This window comes from Bos javanicus, chromosome 24 (genome assembly GCF_032452875.1).
Source record: "Bos javanicus breed banteng chromosome 24, ARS-OSU_banteng_1.0, whole genome shotgun sequence".
NCBI lineage: Eukaryota > Metazoa > Chordata > Mammalia > Artiodactyla > Bovidae > Bos > Bos javanicus.
In genome coordinates, this window is record NC_083891.1 from 50,484,495 (window position 1) to 50,503,174 (window position 18,680).

Here is an 18,680-nt window from a genome sequence, read left to right on the forward strand (position 1 = left end):
GAGGCTTAACCACTGGATGGCCAGGAAAGTCCCAAACTGAGCGGTTTTAGACCATAGAACACACGCTAGTGAGGCATCTGGAAATGAACACCTTAAAACTAGTCTTGGAAAGTCTTCATAAAGCCCAGGGAACACCAGTTTGAAGACGACAGTTTTAGAGGCTGTTGGGCAGAAAAGGAAAGAGCACAGGATGGGGTTAGGGGCCTGGGAGTAAAACTTGGTTGGGGGAGAAGACAGATTCTGAGCGACAAGACTTCCCTTCCGATAGTAATCTTGGTGGGACCCCCAACAGAAATATTTCCTGGTTGGTGAGAAAAATATATATATGTAAATAGTATGTGTTTTCTGAAACTTTAAAAACATCGAGTAAATACATTCATCTTGTAAACTTTTCAAAAAGCACAAGTATAAGGTCAAAGGTGGAGTTTACATCTTTCCTTTACCCAGCAGGTAACCTACTTAACAGGTGTGCTGTAGGACCCAAGTCCCAACCAACTCCGAGGTTTCGCCTATACCTCTTCCAACAGGAACCATTCAGGAATTTCAATACCTGTTCAGGTTCTCAAATCTGTGGTTCCATGATCTGTCCTGCTCAACCGAAGAAGGCATCTCGTGAGTTTAAACACCTCTGGATCCAGGGACCCAGGAATGGCGGAGAGGGAAGGTACGGTCACTCCAGTTTCTTTCCCAAATAACCCGCTACAGCTACGTTCTCCCCAAAGCAAAGCTGTTAAAAAGTCTCATTTTTTTGCGGCCACGCAGGTCCTCAAAAACAAAACAAAAACAAAAACAAAACAAAAAAACGAGGTCCTCCTGATCGTTGTTTATAAACTTACTAGAAACCCACTAACACGCCGAGCTCTCCCGCGCTGTTTGGGTACTTTGTGGCAAAGGGACGCCCAGGGCGCAGCCGCTCCCGCGATCTTTGCGGGCAGCGCACCCCGCCGGGGCCCGGGACCAGGCCGGGATTCGGAGCTCCCCGCCGCCGGCACTGGCCAGCGGGCGCCTGCGCAGAGCGACCCTCCCGACACTCCGGCGGGGGGTGCGGGGCGGGGGCAGCGAAGAGAAAGGAAAGCAGCGCGGGGAGGCGGGGAGCGGGGGGAGAAGAGGGCCAAACCCTGAAATTACCCGGATGTGGTCTCCGCGCGCGCATGCTCAGTGTCCTCCCGACAAGTTGGCAGCAACAACACGGCCCTGGTCGTCGTCGCCGCCGCCACCGCCGCGGTAACGGAGCGGCTCGAGTGGCGGAGCCCGCGTTCGTAGGCGCCCGCTGTCCTCCGGAGGCTCCCTTCCCGCCCTCCCCTCGGCTCCGCGGCCGCCCAAAGGGGCGGGAGCGGGTGAGGGGAGCCGGGCGCCCCGAGAGAGGGGCAATCCCCCTGCCCCGGCCCTGCCGCGGGGCGGCCCGGGAGCTCGGAGGCGGCCCGGCCCGCGCGGGCAGGGGCGCGGCGCCGAGGAGCGGGCGGCCTGGCCCGGACGCCTCGGGGCGCGGGGCGAGGAGCGCGCCGGAGCCCGCCGGGCGGAGGGACGAGCCGCGGCGGGAGAGCGGAAGCCCCTCGCCGTCGCCCGGGCCCAGGTAACGCGCCATGTCCCCCTCCCCTTCTCCCGGGCTGGGCCCGCGCGCCCCCGCCCGCGGCTTCCCCGCCCCGGGGCGGGCTCCCGGCGGCGGCGGGGAGCGCGCGCGGGAAGCCGGCGGGCCCGGCCCGGAGAGCCGGCGCGGCCGCCTGACGGGCCGGGCCGGGCCGAGCCGGGCCGCGGCGCCTCGCATCTCTCGGGCTCCGGAGTCGGTCCTGCGGCCCCGAGCTGCCCGCGGGGTCCGCGGCGGAACCGAGTGGAGCCCGCGCTGGGCGTGCTGCCGCGGCCGTCGCCGCTCTTTGTTGTTCTGAGGTAGTTCCCCCGTCCCTCACGGCGGAGCGTGTCGGCCCCGGCGGGAGCGGGCTGCCTTCGGTCTGAATGAAAGTTGTGAATGGTCTCTCTTCATTTCTTTTCTCCAGCAGTTGTTTTTTTTTTCTTTGTCCCTTATTTTCTCTTCCTGGTTGTGTCACTCCAGTTCGTGTTTCTGGCTTTGGTTTGTTGACTGTACTTTTTTGAGTACCGTGGGTGATGGCGGCGTGCAGGAAACATTATTAGCACCTAACTGACCAGCCCGCTTCCACCCCCCCGCCCCGCACTCGTAATGAAAAATAAGAGCCAACTTATTTTATTGCTCCGACTGCAAGTACCGAGCGTGAAATCGGTGTAGGCTGTGTAGGGCGGTGGCTCCATCTCAAGCCCCAAACTGCTCTTGTGATTTCTCAAGCTGAGTTTGAGATTTTCGAAGAAGTGGGTGTGTTTCGTTAACTTGAAAGATTTTTTTTTTGGGGGGGGGGGGTGCAATATAGAGAGGTTTAAAAAAATAAAACTCTACTGAAAATTGATGATTATTAATATTTCCCCCTAGAAAACCGTAGTAAAATTTTTGAAAATAAGTATATGTGCCTGTTTCCAAATAGTTTATTTTGAATTTAGTTTCTTGATGCCTTTAGTTTTTAGGCTGTAGTTTAAAGGTGAAACTGCTAGTTTATTTAGGAATAGTAAATATAATGGGGAGTCATTTTAATTAGTCTGAATTGACTTTCTAAAAGCACGTTGTCTTGGCTGATTTTAACAACCTTTGACTTTTGCAAGACTTAGCATTCTTTCAGTTTCAGAGTGCTTAAAAAGAAGGTTCAGTACTTTTTTTCTGGTAGAAACTATTTAGTCCTAATAGAAAATACAGAAATAAATACCTTTACGAACTTTACTAGATTTAGTCAATTGCATTTCAGTAATTTTTATTGCAGTTTTCACACGTTGTCTTTGCTGTGTTGTGCTTAGACCAAATTTATTTCAGCTTGGGGAGTGCTAGTGTGCAGCTTTTCTTTCTCTGCTAAAGGATTTATTTTCTCTTTTGGAAAGTTCGGATATGAGTAGTATTTGACATTTCAAGTTGTAAATGATTGATACCATTATCATCTTAAAGTATGATTTTTTAAATTAATGTTTCTTCCTTAATTTTACAGTTTTACTTTGGGTTTGTTACAGTACAAATATAATAAAGGTAGGCCAGGTGTTTAAAATTTGGAGTCTGTTTAGGTCTAAGGGTGGTGATGAATTATGTAGGTTTAAGTTGTTGGAGTTAAAACTAAAACCCCTTATAGAGAAAATTGATATAACATTTTGTGAATCTGTTAATAGAAGTGGCTTTTTCTTGCTTTCCAGGTTTGGGGGGAACTTGCTTTAAAGAGATATTGCATCTTTATTTTTTAATTAAATGCCTGTGTAGAAACTTCTTTGTTTAGTTAAGTTCCTTGGTTGTATATCTTAAGCTTAGAAAAAACTGCAAGGCGGTTTCAGATTTAATGAAAACCTGTGCTGAGAAAGTCACTGTGAAGTTTTTTGAAATAAGTTTTACGTGCATCATTGACCTTTTTCGATGGCTTTGCTGTTCGAAGCAATTCTGCTTATACTGGGAAGCAGCAAGTCTTATTTGCTTATAAAAACCTGTGCTTCACTTTCTTAAGCTACATTTTAGTTGAGCTGTTTCACTATTTGTGTGTTAATTTATTTTTCTGCATTCCCCTTCAGATCCTCCCCTCCACCCCCCACCCCTTGCCCAAGTGTTAAACTAATTTATGCTGTCCAGTCACACTCCAGCTCTCTGGCTTGAAAGTTGTTTTTTTTTCTGATTGAGCTGGTGTTATAGTAACATCCTTAGACACTGTTCTAATTGAGCCCTGAATTGCTGAAGCCTCTACTAGGGCAGTTAACCCTACAGGATCTGCCTCATTATATGTAAAACGCATATTTAGTTTCATCTAAAATTTTGTCCATTTTGGTGAGAACATACATTATTTTTCTTATGTGTAAACTTAGTTCTGTTGTGTCCCCCTCTAGCTTATGCTTCTTTCTTTTTTTTCCCCCAGTTTTTTTCATTCAGTGAACATGTTAGTCATTTCAGTGCTCTTTGTACATGTTTGGATTTCCTTTATTTTTGTACCCTACAAGATTGTGTAGTTAGGCAGAAATTTTTGTTTTGCTTTAGTGATGATTAAAAGTGACTATTATGTGTAAAACTAATCTGATGGAAATGGTTTCAATTGATTTCATTGTTTTCTACACCAAAGTTAAAGGAGTTAGATAAACCTAAACCAGAATTTAATACCATTTTGTTAAATTATTAAATTTTGGATTATTTGCTCCACAGTTGATGAAGATTTAATTGTTTTAAAAAGAGAAATTAAAAAAACATCAAAAAAGAAAAGAGAAATTCAAGCAGTTGACAAATATGTCTAGATATTATTCATTTGAGCAACTTTCAGTACTGTTAGCACAGATAATATGCCAAAACATATGCTTAGTAATGAGTCATATTTAGAGTTTTTGGATTTTTTCCCCCTCATCCTAAAATGTGTAATTTTGGTGATAGGAAATGTGGCTGAATTCCAGCTTCTCAGGAACAAAGTATTTTAGGTTGTGTCACCTTGACACTATTACATGGTGTACTTGGCATCCAGGAAAATTTGTTTTAACCGTGAGAGTGGATAAAAACTAGGGTAGCACTTACCTATGTAGAACTGAGATGGTAGCTCATTAGAATCTTAAAACTTAAGTTTTGATTATTTACTATTGTGAATTATAGGTCAGATAGCTACTACATACTGTAAAGAGTCTGTTTTTACATCTTAATTTAAAGTTGGTGATAATTCTAAATACCTTTAAATTTAAAGTCTATACTTCATTATTTACATTTTAAATGAGAATTGTTTGCATTTTGGAAAACTTGTTACTGTGTGGCGTTCATCTTTTTGTTGTTGTTGTTGTTTTTTACTCTTAAGGTTTAAGGCAGTGATTCTCAACCTTGGTTGTGTTTTGATGTCTCTTGGGGAGTTTTGCAAAATACTGATGGCTGGATCGCACTTCCAGAAATTGTGACTCAGTTGGCTTGGGTTGCAGCCAGATCAGAGTTCCAAAATGGTTGAGCTACAGGGTCCTCTGACTTCTTTTTTAAATTTTTTAACTGTTTCACTGTGTCAGCTTTACATTCTTTAATACAGGGATATACACATTCACATGGTTCCTTGAAGGTATTGCCATATTTCTTTTGCTTCCAAGTCTGTCCCTCTGTCTTCTGTTTGAACCTTTCTTCATTTTTCAATTCATTTGATTTGTCTGGTAGCAAGTTTTAGGAAGCTGTATTTCCCCTGCTGAGAAGTTGGTTTATCATTGCTATCCTAAATAGGAAGTTGATATTTTAACATATTCTAAAATGCTTACTTGGGCTCCTTTTAAAGACTAATGACTTGGGTTAGGTGCTGAACTTTGCATCTAAACTCCCAGTGGGAATTTGGTCTTCATAGGGGGTTGATCTGCTTGGAAACCATTGTATTTTGTAGGCAACAATTAACTGGTCACTTCATTGGTTCCTGAGAAGGGAGTTGCATTGATTTAGATTTTACTGTCAGAGGTTAACTTACACACTATGAGACGGTTGTTCAACAAGCCCAACTAGTGAGTTCTTCTTTTAAAAAAATGAATTATTTAGTTTTGGCTGCGCTGGGTCTTTGTTGCGGGGCCCAGGCCTTCTCTGGTTGTAGTGCAAGGGCTTCTCGTGGCCGGGGCTCCTCTTGTGGCTGAGCTTAGGCTCTAGGCCTGGGCTTCAGTAGCAGCGGCACATGGGCTTAGTTGCCCTGCAGCTTGTGGGATCTTCCTGGATCAGGGGTCAAACCAGTGTTCCCTGCATTGCAAGGCGGATTCTTATTTAACTACTGGGCCATCAGGGAAGCCCCATTAGCAGTTTTTTAGAGATCATCCAGGAGAGCATGATCAGTTCTCCATTTACATTACCTGAAGTAGTTCACAAGTGCTGGTTTGCCAGTAGTTGCATCTGGACGAGCTATTTAAAAAAATAAAACAGGATATTCTCTGTCCCTGCTGTACGTCCCATCCCCCAAACACACGGATTCAGGATGAGAATGGAGTGGAGGAGGCATGGGAGTCTATATTGTTTAAAAAAAAAATAAAAGAACCTCTTGATTTTAAAGTGTTTGGATATGTTAGTATGCTTATCTTCGTTGCTTCATCTGTTTTGATGCAGTATAAGCTTTATTTTGCAGTCCTTGATGCACTGGAGTAATTTACTTAAAATTCATCAAACCCCAATCTTCTTTATGATGTTAAAAAAAAAAAAAAGGACTTCTGCTGAATATTTGTCTTTGGTATGAGTAAGGTATAATTTTTTTAAATCTTAATGTAGATGAATGTGTGTAATTCAGATCTTTTACATTTTTCAAAATGTATTTCTCAATGTAAGACTGGGTTAAGGTTGTTTATCTATGGTATTCACTAGTGAATTCTGGAGCATCCGATATCAGTAGGTGGCCAGTCATTGTAATAACTGAATCATCTGATGAGAGGACAACTGAAAGTAGTGCTTACTGTGATGAGATAAAGAGGAATTATTGTTTAAAGTAACACTCAGTGCATCTATGTCATACAGGTCTACCAAAACTAGATGAAGGAAGAATTTTATGTGTACAGATGTTGAAATCAAGCAGCTGGCTAATAATAAGAAAAATGGCACAATTTCTATGTAATTAGTCTTTTTACTAGTTTCATATATCCGTGACATTGCAGTTTGTTCCATTGTCTTTCTGGTAATTTGTAAAGTGAAGCATGTAGACTAGTACAGACGACATCAGTGCTTTGTGAAATTGATAGCACCTCAGACTCTGGGTGCTTTTAAAGTTAGGGCCCCACTCAGTATAGATTTAGTAGGGCTGGTGTGACCTGCGGGAATTCTGATATAGCCCCTGTTTGAAAGAATAAGCTTGATGACTTGATAGTCTTCAATTATGAGGTTTTATGAAATGTATTTTTCAGTTTCCAGTTATTAAAATCCACCCTACTTTACAATCTTTTAAAACAGTGTTTTCCAAAGTGTGATTGACAGACTCCCGGGGATCTCCATGTCCCTTCTAGGGGCTCATGAAACCAAAATCATTCTTATAATAAAACAGACATTATGTGCACTGTTGCTGTGTTGGCATTTGCACTGATCATGAGGAAGCAGTGGTGGGTAAACTTCTGGCACCTTAGTTTGAATCAAGGCAGTGGTACCAAACACATGTTAAGCATTTGAAAAAAAAATGCCAATTTCACTTAAAAATTTCCTTGGTAAAGCAGTAAAATGTTTTAATTTTTAAAATCTCTACCGTGGAGTGCATGTCTTTTCAGTATGATTAAATAAATGTGTGGAGACTTCCCTGGTGGTCCAGTGGTTAAAAATCTGCCTTGCACTGCAGGGGACACGGGTTCGATTCCCTGGAGAGGAAACTAAAATCCACCGTGCTGCGTGCTGTGCACAGAGCAAGTAAAACCCACCTGCTGTGGCTGCTGAGCCCACGCACCACAAGTCTGTTCACTGCAGCAGATCCTGCATGACGCAACTAAGACCCAACACAGCCACATAAATGTTAAATAAGTTAATAAATTGAGCTTCCTTGGTGGGTCAGTGATAAAGAATCCGCCTTCCAATGTAGGAGACTATAGAATTCAATCCCTGGGTGGGCAAGATCCCCAGAAGGAAATGGCAACCCACTCCAGTATTCTTGTTGGAGAAATCCCACGGACACAGGAGCCTGGTGGGGCTACAGTCCATGGGGTCGCAAACAGTCGGACATAATTTAGCCACTAAACAACAACAATAAATAAATATTTAAAAAATTGAGGTGTGCATAAAGTTTTTCTGCACATCTATGTACAAAGTTCATCTCTAGGAAAACCACTCGCCACTTTTTAAATGGAACACCACTTTTATTTTTACTTAAAAAGATAATAAACTGTCAGTACTTAGACTTGGATATTTGGCAGGCATTTTCCTTGAAAGTGAGTGAAATGAGCCTGCCATTCAAGGATAATAACTGGTTGCTACCAGTGATAAGAATCTAGTCTTTTAAGTGAAAATTAGATTTCTGGAAAATGTGTACCTGTCACCGTGGGCTTGCCAGCTTCCCCATACTTAAAAGATTTTTCTGATGAGATTGGTGGTGATATTTAAGAATGTGATTAAAAAAAAATATATTCTATAAGAAATGTGTCAACCCTGGGAAGGTCTGTATAACTCATTGAACCAGTATTTTCTGGATGACCAATGCATGATGTTACAAATCATGTGTGGGTAGGAGAGCCATTCAAAGGGTAATATGGACCAGTGGATTTTTGTGTAACAGAGCCAAGAAATTCACTGATAGTTTCAGATTCCACATTGCAACTAACTTTTAGGAATTGCCATTTGTTGCATTTTGCGTTGAATAAAAGATGAACAGCCATCATTATATAAAAGGGCCATTAAAATATTCCTGTCTTTTCCAATTACTTACTTATCTGTGTAAGGTGTATTTTCTTCATAAACATTAAACATCACAATAGATTGAATGCAGCAGCACTTATGAGAATCCAGCTGTCTTCTCTTAAGCTAGACATTAAAGAAATTTGCCAAAACAAAAATGATGTCATTCTGAATATTGACTTTTTTGTTTAAGAAAATACTTATTTTTCATAACATTTATATTAATATGTAATGGGTTTATTAAGTTAATTGGATAGAGTAAACATTTTTAATTTGTGATATGGTAAATATTAATAGGTGTAACTCATGTAAACAAAGGTTGTTTGGAATTCTCAATAATTAAGCATGTAAGTAAGTGGACTGGAGACCAGTTTGGCAACTGCTATTTTAAAGTAACTCGTTATCTGTGTTACTGACAAAATTATTGGTTATTATTGTTGATATATGTGGTTTGTATTATATTACTCTTATCTCTGAGAATGTTATTAACTCAGTTTAAAAAAAAATTGAAGCATAGAGTTGATTTACAATATCGTGTTAGTTTCAAGTGGACAGTGCAGTGATTCAGATACATATATTTTTTTTCAGGTCTTTTTTACTTATAAATTATCATAAAATATTGAGTATAGTTTTCTGTGCTATACAGTAGGTCCTCAAGTCAATTTTTGTTCAGTTAATTTGGGAAATATGTTGCAGTCAAGTGAAAAGGGAATTCATTGATTTGGTCTGAATCAGAGTTGGGCTCAGAGTGCTGGATCTGGGATCACAAGGAGCCAGTGTCATCAGGATTCTGTCTTCTGGTTGTGCTTCCCTTTCGGTTAGTTTAAGTCTCAGGTAGGGTCCCAGGTGGTGCTAGTGGTAAGGAATCCATCAGCCAGTGCAGGAGACATAAGAAAAGTGGGTTTGATCCCTGGATCAAGAAGATCCCCTGGAGTAGGAAATGGAAACCCACTCCAGTATTCTTGCCTGGAGAATCCCAAGGACAGAGGAGCCTGGTGGGTTACAGTCCTTGTGGTTTCAGAGAGTCAGACACAACTGCAGTGACTTAGCAGGCAGGCAGGCTCCAGACTGACTACTCCCAGCTTCAAGTTCAGGTCCAGCAAAGAAAGGCCTTTTTAAATTTTTTCTGTAGTTCCAACAGAAGTCCTAGAGCTGTCGTTAGCCTGACTTGGGTCCTCTCCCATTTTTGAAACAGCTGATATGCCATGGAGGTGACTATGGTTAGGCACAAGTGGGATTATCCTACCTTCCCAGGTAGATTCTCCTTGGGAAATCAGAGTACTATTACAGAAAGGAAAATATATGCTGGCAGACAAAAAACATGTCAACTAGAGGACTTTATTGATACTTCTTTTAGCAACCTTTAATATATTCATTCAGAAAACTTGATTTTACAATAAGATTATTAATTATTAAATTATTTAGGAAATTGGTATACCAGTATGACATTTAAACCTAAGCCCAGAGGGTGAACAGCAAACATTTTAAAATTTGTCCCTTGTAGTTCATCTTAAAAGTTATCACAAAAATGTTCTTTTTGTTTCTTTGTATTATTCTTATCTTAAATCTTTATAATCATTGAAAAGTGTTAGTCACTCAGTTGTGTCCAACACTTGGTGACCCATGGACTGTAGCCTGCCAGGTTCCTCTGTCCATGGGATTTTCCAGGCAAGAATGGAGTGGGTTGTCATGCCCTTTTCCAGGGGATCTTCCGGATGCAGGGATTGAACCTGGGTCTCCTGCATTGCGGGCAGATTCTTTACCTTCTGAGCCAATTAATACTGTGCATATAAGTCCTTGTACTCTTGGAGGTTTTCCTCCAGCTGCCCTCATTTTGATGAGGCTCAGTCTAGGCTGTAACTTGTGCTTCAGGTAACTTGGGTCTTCAGGTAATTGAATTAAGCTTGCGCCCTCTCCCGCTCCACCCCTGGTGCACGCTTGTTTAGAATTCTTTCTAATGATACTTCACCAGGCTAGGCTGTTTTTTTTTTCTTGTTAAACTTAAGCAGTTTCTCAAATATTCCCATACTTGATCCTTGACTAAGATATGTATAACTTCTAGAAAATATGCCTCTGTGTTTGTTTTACAAATGTAATCATCCAAAAGTAAACAGACTTCTGAGAAATTAAAAAATGGCAGCATTCATTAATCACAGTTCATGAATCTCCATGAGAGCCTCTCCAGGCAGCACTCAGCCTGTTTAATTTTACTGAGTATTTTAATTATTGTGGGTTTATACTTCATGGAGTTGCTTCTAGATCTATGGTCAACTTCAGGTGGCACCTTATGTTTAATAGCAAGGCTACGGACAAAACAGAAAATAGGTAGATGTAAGAACATACCTCTGTCCCATTTGCTGACTTCCTGCTTCCCATTAATTACCCCTTTGCAATGGGATTGTTTTTCTATTACAGTGACTCTATCTAATATCTGTGTGTTAGAGACTTTCACATAGGCTTAACATCTTTAATGGGCTGTTAATACAGCATATTTAAAGCTGATTTTGTTACTTAACCACTTTCAAATCTTTTATTCATCTTTCAGTAAACCTATCTAGGAAATGGGCCATCTTTTGACTGTTTTCTTTTCACTCCTTGTATGCAGTTGACTACAAAAATTCTCGTTTGTTCTGCCTAGAAGTGTCCTGTTGGTTTTCATTGCCCATGCCCCTAGTCTAGGCCCACTCATCACTGTCTCCTAACTGGTTTTCTTTTCCTCTTTGCAAAGCTATCTTCTTGCTGCCACGAAGGTTTTCTTTAATGCAGATCCAATGCTGTTTCTCCTCCCCCCACCCTTCCTACTGTAAACCTGCTCAAGGTGAAACATCTACACTCCTGTCCCTCTGCTTTTTCCTATGGTTTTCCTTCAGCTTGGCAAATTCTTACTCACATTTGGTAGTACTATTTCATCAATATTCTCATGGCTCTTCTGGTGCCTGGTAATATTGTATTTCTCTTTATCTCCCTCCCCGACCTTGAAATTAGCCTTGGTCCTGGGTTTGTCAGCCTGGGTTTGTCAGCCCTATTGACATTTTGGGCTTGGTAAATTTTTCTTACGGGGTGCTGTACTGTGCATTGCACGATGTTTAGCAGTAGCCCTGGTCTCGACCCACTAGATACCCAGTAGTACTCTGCCCTCCACCACCGCCACTGCCCCCATCTCCCCCATTCCAGTTGTGGCAGTCAAAAATGTCTCTAGACATTTCCAAATGTTCCTAGAAGGACAGAGTTGCTCTGGTTGAGAAGCACTGGCACGGCCATATGACTGCCCATCAAGTGTGAGCAGAAGCAATAGTCAGCCTTTAAAAGCCAGAGTATAAAAAAAAAATAAATAAAAGCCAGAGTATGAGTTATACTATCTTTCCTCCTGCTTATTTAACTTATATGAAGAGTACATCATGAGAAACGCTGGGCTGGATGAAGTGCAAGCTGGAATCAAGATTGCCGGGAGAAATATCAGTAACCTCAGGTATGCAGGTGACACACCACCCTTATGGCAGAAAGTGAAGAAGAACTAAAGAGCCTCTTGATGAAAGTGAAAGAGGAGAGTGAAAAAGTTGGCTTAAAGCTCAACATTCAGAAAACAAAGATCATGGCATCTGGTCCCATCACTTCATGGGAAATAGATGGGGAAACAGTGACTGACTTTATTCTTTTGGGCTCCAAAAATCACTGCAGATGGTGACTGCAGCCTTGAAATTAAAAGACGCTTACTCCTTGGAGGAAAAGTTATGAACAACCTAGACAGCATATTAAAAAGCAGAGACATTACTTTGCCAACAAAGGTCCATCTAGTCAAGGCTGTGGTCTTTCCAGTAGTCATGTATGGATGTGAGAGTTGGACTATAAAGAAAGCTGAGCGCCGAAGAATTGATGCTTTTGAACTGTGTTGTTGGAGAAGACTCTTGAGAGTCCCTTGGACTGCAAGGATATCCAGTCAGTCAGTCCATCCTAAAGGAAATCAGTCCTGAATGTTCATTGGAAGGACTGATGCTGAAGCTGAAACTCCAATACTTTGGCCACCTGACGTGAAGAACCGACTCATTGAAAAAGACCCTGATGCTGGGAAAGATTGAAGTTGGGAGGAGAGGGGGACAACAGAGGATGAGATGGTTGGATGGCATCACCGACTCAATGGACATGAGTTTGGGTAAACTCCGGGAGTTGATGATGGACAGGGAGGCCTGGCGTGCTGCACTCCATGGGGTTGCAAAGAGTTGGACACAACTGAGCGACCGAACTGAACTGAACTGATCTTTCCCCCTGTCATTTAAGGACATGTAGAAATGGAGCTTTCTTAGCCTAATCTGTGAGAGATGAACATTGCTATTCTGGGCATATATTTGTGATTGACGTTTAGTTTATGCAGAAAACAAAGCTTTGTTTTAGGCTGCTGATTTTGGGGAGTCTGTGTCACTGTGACATAGACTAGCCTCGCTTGACTGATACATCATGCTAAGACTTAGCTAACTTGTGGATTTTCCATGCTTTCCTATTTCCGGATCACTTTAATTTCTACCTCTTTTAGGCATCTGTTACTTAGTATAATGATATGTTTGGATTGTCTCAGTCAGTGGTTCTCAGTGGAATAAATGCTGAAACTCCAACACTTTGGCCACCTGATGCAAAGAGCTGACTCATTTTAAAAGACCCTGATGTTGAGAAAGATTGAGGGCAGAAGGAGAAGGGGGTGACAGAAGATGACATCATTGGATGGCATCACTGACTCCATGGACATGAGTTTGAGCAAACTCTGGGAGATGGTGAAGGACAGGGAAGCCTGGTGTGCTGCAGTCCATGGGGTCACAAAGAGTTGGACATGACTGAAGGACTGAACAACAACAACTGTTGTTTAAGAGATGTTGTGGAAGTTAGTGGGAGGAACTTTGGTGCATGGGGAATGAGCATGACATCCTGCATGGGAGAGACTGTCAAGAATCCTTTGCTTTCCACAGTGCTTTCAAATGCCCAGAATATTCATGCAGAAGGAAAACAAATAGTCTGGACCCTAGCTCCATCTTAATATATATTCAGTTTTGGGGAATTAAGTTTCTATGTTTTTGTTTACTTTTTATTGGAGTATTGTTGGTTTACAATGTCATGTTTCTGCTATAGAGCAAAGTGAATCAGTTATACATATGTACACTCTATTTTAGATTCTTTTCCCATATAGATCATTACAGAGTGTTGTATAGAGTTCCCTGTGCTGAACAGTCAGTTCTTACTAGTTATCTATTTTATATAAAGTAGTGTATACATGTCAGTCCTGTTAATTCAGTTTCTTAACTGAAGTTGTTGGAACTTTATCAGCAGTTAACATTTTGGAAAATCCGTGTCACTGACTACAATGCCATTGTGTCAAAACAACATACCTGTCTTGGAAGGTCTAAATTCATAGCTGTCATATTTATGGTGATTTACCATATATGTCCTAGCATCTAACCTCTTGATTATACTTTCTAATTTTGTTGATATGCTTGAGCATTTTTACTGAAATATATACTGCATTATATATTAATCTTTTCCCCCCTTTATATTAGGGTATTGTTTATTTTAAAAATCCTAAGTAGGTTGGAAATTTGTTTCAGGATAGCTAATGAGGTGATATGAATTGTTACAACAATGGGGTGTTCCCCTAGAGCACCGTTTTCTGACTACCTGTTCCTTGTTTCTGAATCTGTAAGTGCTTTCTTCAGAGGGGATACAGTGTTTGTTGAATTGGCCAATTTATGGTCCCCAGGTTGCTTTGATGTATACACTGTTGCATTTGATTACCATAGCCAGTCTGTAAACTTGGCAAGGCAGATACTGTTTCCATTTTATAGACTAGAGAACTTAGAGAGATGTTAACTTACAGTCATGCTACTAGAACTTTGGTTAAAATCTGTGCATTTGTTTATACCACTTAAATGCTCTTGTCTACTGTCATTCCATATCACTCTTTAAAAAATTGTAATCTAGAACTGTTTAATTTAGGAAAACACCTGTATGCCCCTATTATGTTTCAGACACTTGTGGTCATAGGAATATTTCTACTACTTTTCAGAGAAATGTGCAATTAAAACGTTTTCTGAGATACTGTTAGGGCCAAAAATAGCTTAAATTTTAGAGGTGGTTACATCTGATAGTGAGATTGTGATGAAATAGTTGCACTCAGGTGCTTGGTTGTTGTTTTTCAGTGTATCTGACGCTGCTGCCCCGTTGACTGCATCACACCAGGTTGATCACTTCCGTGTTGTTCACTATATCCCTGAATTTGCTCAAATTCATGTCCATTGAGTCAGTCATGCCATCCAACCATGTCATTCTCTGTTCCTTCTCCTCCTGCCCTCAATCTTCCCAGCATCAGGGTCTTTTCCAGTGAGTCCGCTCTTCACATCAGGTGGCCAGATTATTAGTGCTTCAGTTTTAGCATCTGTCCTTGCAGTGACTACTCGGGCTTGATTTCCTTTAGGGTTGACTGGTTTGGTCTCCTTGCAGTCCAAGGGACTCTCAAGTGTTTTCTCCAGCACCACAGTTCAAAAACATCAATTCTTGGCGCTCAGCCTTCTTTATGGTCCAGCTCTCACATCTGTACATGACTGCTGGAAAAACCGTAGCTTTGACTATATAGACCTTTCTTGGCAAAGTGATGTCTCTGCTTTTTAATCCACTGTCTAGGTTTATCATAGCTAACACCACCCCCCGCCCCACCCCCCCACTAAGAAACATGCATCTTTTAATTTCATGGCTGCAGTCACTGTCCACAGTGATTTTGGAGCCTGAGAAAATAAAATCTGTCACTGTTTTCACTTTCCCCCATCTATTTGCTGTTGGAGAAGACTCTTGAGAGTCCCTTGGACTGCAAGGAAATCCAACCAGTCCATTCTAAAGGAGATTAGCCCTGGGTGTTCTTTGGAAGGAATGATGCTAAAGCTGAAACTCCAGTACTTAGGCCACCTCATGGGAAGAGTTGACTCATTGGAAAAGACTGATGCTGGCAGGGATTGGGAGCAGGAGGAGAAGGGGATGACAGAGGATGAGATGGCTGGATGGCATCACTGACTCGATGGACGTGAATCTCAGTGAACTCCGGGAGTTGGTGATGGACAGGGAGGCCTGGCGTGCTGCGATTCATGGGGTCGCAGAGAGTCGGACACGACTGAGCGACTGAACTGAACTGATGGGACCAGATGCTATGATCTTAGTTTTTGAGTGTTGAATTTTAAGCCAGCTTTTTACTCCTCTTTCACTCTCATCAAGGGACTCTTTAGTTCCCCTTCACTTCCTACCGTTAGAGTGGTATCATCTGCATATCTGAGGTTATTGATATTTCTCCCGGCAGTCTTGATTCCAGCTTGTGCTTCATCCACCTCGGCATTTTGCATGATGTATTCTGCATATAAGTTAAATAAGCAGGGTGACATTGTATATCCTTGATGTACTCCTTTCCCAATTTTGAACTGGTCTGTTGTTCCATGTCCAGTTCTAATTGTTGCTTCTTGACCTCAATTCAGGTTTCTCTGGAGACAGATAAAGTGGTGTGATATTCTCACCTCTTTAAGAATTTTTCCACAGTTTGTTGTGATCCACATAGTCAAAGACTTCAGCATAGTCAATGAAGCAGTAGTAGATATTTTTCTGGAATTCCCTTCCTCTTTCTATGATCCGACAGATGTTAGCAATTTGATCTCTGGTTCCTCTGTCTTTTCTAAATCCAGCTTGTGCGTCTGTAAGTTCTCAGTTCATGTGCTGCTGAAGCCTAGCTTAAAGGATTTGGAGAATTACCTTCATAGCATGTGAAATGAGTGCAATTGTATGATAGTTAGAATGTTCTTTAGGATTGGAATGAACACGGACCTTTTCCAGTCCTGTGGCCAAGGCTGAGTTTTCCAAATTTGCTGACATATTGAGTGTAGCATTTTAACAGCATCATCTTTTAGAATTTGAAATAGCTCAGCTGCCATTTCATCACCTGCACTAGCTTTATTTGTAGTAATACTTCTTAGAAGGGCCCACTTGACTTCACACTCCAGAATGTTTGACTCTAGGTGATTGACCACACTATTGTGGTTATCTGGGTCATTAAGATCTTTTTTGTATAGTTTTTCTGTGTATTCTTGCTACCTCTTCTTAATCTCTTCTGCTTTTGTTAGGTCTTTGCTGTTTCTGTCCTTTATTGTGCCCATCTTTGCATGAAATGTTCCCTTGGTATCTCCAGTTTTCTTGAGATCTCTTGTCTTTCCCATTCTATTGTTTCCCTCTATTTCTTTGCATTGTTCACTTAAGACTTTCTGATCTTTCCTTGCTGTTCTCTGAAACTCTGCAATCAGTTGGGTATATCTTTCCCTTTGTCCTCTACCTTTCACCTCTGTTCTTTTCTCAACTGTTTGTAAAGCCTTGTCAGACAACCACTTTGCCTTCTTTCATTTCTTTTTCTTTGGGGTGGTTTTGGTCATCACCTCCTGTACAGTGTTACAAACCTCCACCCATAGTTCTTTAGGCACTCTGTCTACCGGATCTAATCCCTTGAATCTGTTGGTCAACCTCCACTGTAATTATCAGGGATTTGATTTACATCATACCTGAATGGCCTAGTGGTTTTCTCCACTTTCTTCAGTTTAGGTCTGAATTTTGCAATAAGGAGCTCATGATCTGAGCTGTAGTCAACTCCAGGTCTTGTTTTTTCCTTACTGTGTAGAGCTTCTCCATCTTTGGCTGAAAAGAATATAATCAGTCTGATTTTGATATTGACCATCTGGTGATGTCCATGTGTAGAGTTTTCTCTTGTGTTGTTGAAAGAGGGTGTTTGCTATGACCAGTGTGTTCTCTTGGCAAAGCTCTGTTAGCCTTTGCCCTGCTTCACTCTGTACTCCAAGGCCAAACTTGCCTGCTACTCCAGGTGTCTCTTGACTTCCTACTTTTGCACTCCAGTGTGATGAAAAGAACAACTTTTTTTTGGTGTTGGTTGCGAAATGTCTTGTAGGTCTTCATAGAATCTTTCAACTTCAGATTCTTTGGCATAAGTGATTGAGGCATAGACTTGGATTACTGTGATGTTGAATGGTTTGCCTTGGAAATGAATCGAGATCATTCTGTCGTTTTTGAGATCGCACACAAGATGCACACACTGCATTTTGGACTTTTGTTGACTGAGGGCTATTCCATTTCTTCTAAGGGATTCTTGCCCACAGTAGTAGATATGATGGTCATCTGAATTTAATTTATCCTTAATTACATTATAAGGTGGAACAAGTCTTTTGGATGTAATGTCAGAATGAATTCAGCGACATAAGTGTTTGCATTCTTCCAAATTTGTTGCAAGGTAATGATACTGAATTAAAAAACTATAGTCAGCTTGTAAGCATTTACCTAGTATATGAAAGGAACAGGGCATTGTACTGGGAATTTCTAAGATGAGAAAGTACTGCCATTTTCTAAACTTTGGCAACACGGTGTGAAGCAAATACATAATCATATAACTACAATATAATGTGTTGAGTTGTAATTGGGGTGTGGTTTTGAGAGTGGTGTGAAGTGATAGGGCACACAGTAAACATACCAGGGAAGTAGTTCTCCTTCAGGATTGCGGTGAGAGGAGACAGTGTGTTAGGGGAAACTCTTGGAGGCATTGAGACATTTACACTGCACTTTGAAAGGTGGCTAGGAATTTACCGAGTAGATAAAGTGGGACTGGATATGGGACTGTTAGGCAAAAGAAATAGCCTGGACATGACTGCATTCGTTTAATAAGAAGAAGCACTTATATGTCCTGTGGGCACATAATGATTAGTAAGACAAGTATTACTCCCTGTCCCTGAGAGCTTTCAGTCTAGAAATTAAAATTGTTATGAGGTTGGTTTTCTGAGTTTTCAAACTGATGGTTCTCTTGGGACAGATTTGAGTTGAAGGTGTGTTTGGTTTGGCATCCACAGTAGTTTCTCTTTCTCATTCCTTCCTCCCCTTTCCCTGCAAGTAAGTTGCCAGTACTTATTTTTGACATACAGATGGGCTTTGAAAATGTGGCAACTCAAATGCTACTTCTGCTGGGAGTATCGGCTGCTCACTTTAGATGGACACCTTGCCTAGTACTTTTCTTTACACCTGCCACATTGTATTCATTTATATAATTTGCCTGACTCCTGTATGCCTTTGTGTTATGAGTCCTGGATGGGTGGTTTACTGCTGTTCCTGCCCTACTAAATTTTCTTGGACAAATTTTAATAAGAGAAAATGCAGAAAAATGCGTAATGTAGGAAAATCTCTTTAAAACAATTAAACATTTTGGTATTCAGAAAGTTCTCCTTTTTACTCAGCGTTACGTGCTAGACACCTT

The 18,680-nt window shown here is 41.4% G+C and overlaps 1 protein-coding gene across 3 annotated transcripts in view; it reads left to right on the forward strand.

Moving 5' to 3' along the window:
* Positions 1–1,480: 1,480 nt before the first annotated feature.
* The window catches only part of SMAD4 (SMAD family member 4), a 57,205-nt gene continuing 40,005 nt past the window's right edge, over positions 1,481–18,680 (forward strand). For 2 of the 3 annotated variants that reach the window (XR_009733323.1, XM_061400224.1), the window contains exon 1: positions 1,481–1,573. The gene's annotated coding sequence lies outside the window, so the exon portion shown is untranslated. Of the gene's footprint in view, positions 1,574–1,793; positions 1,885–18,680 lie in introns of those variants that run through there. The other variant, XM_061400225.1, reaches the window with a different exon arrangement.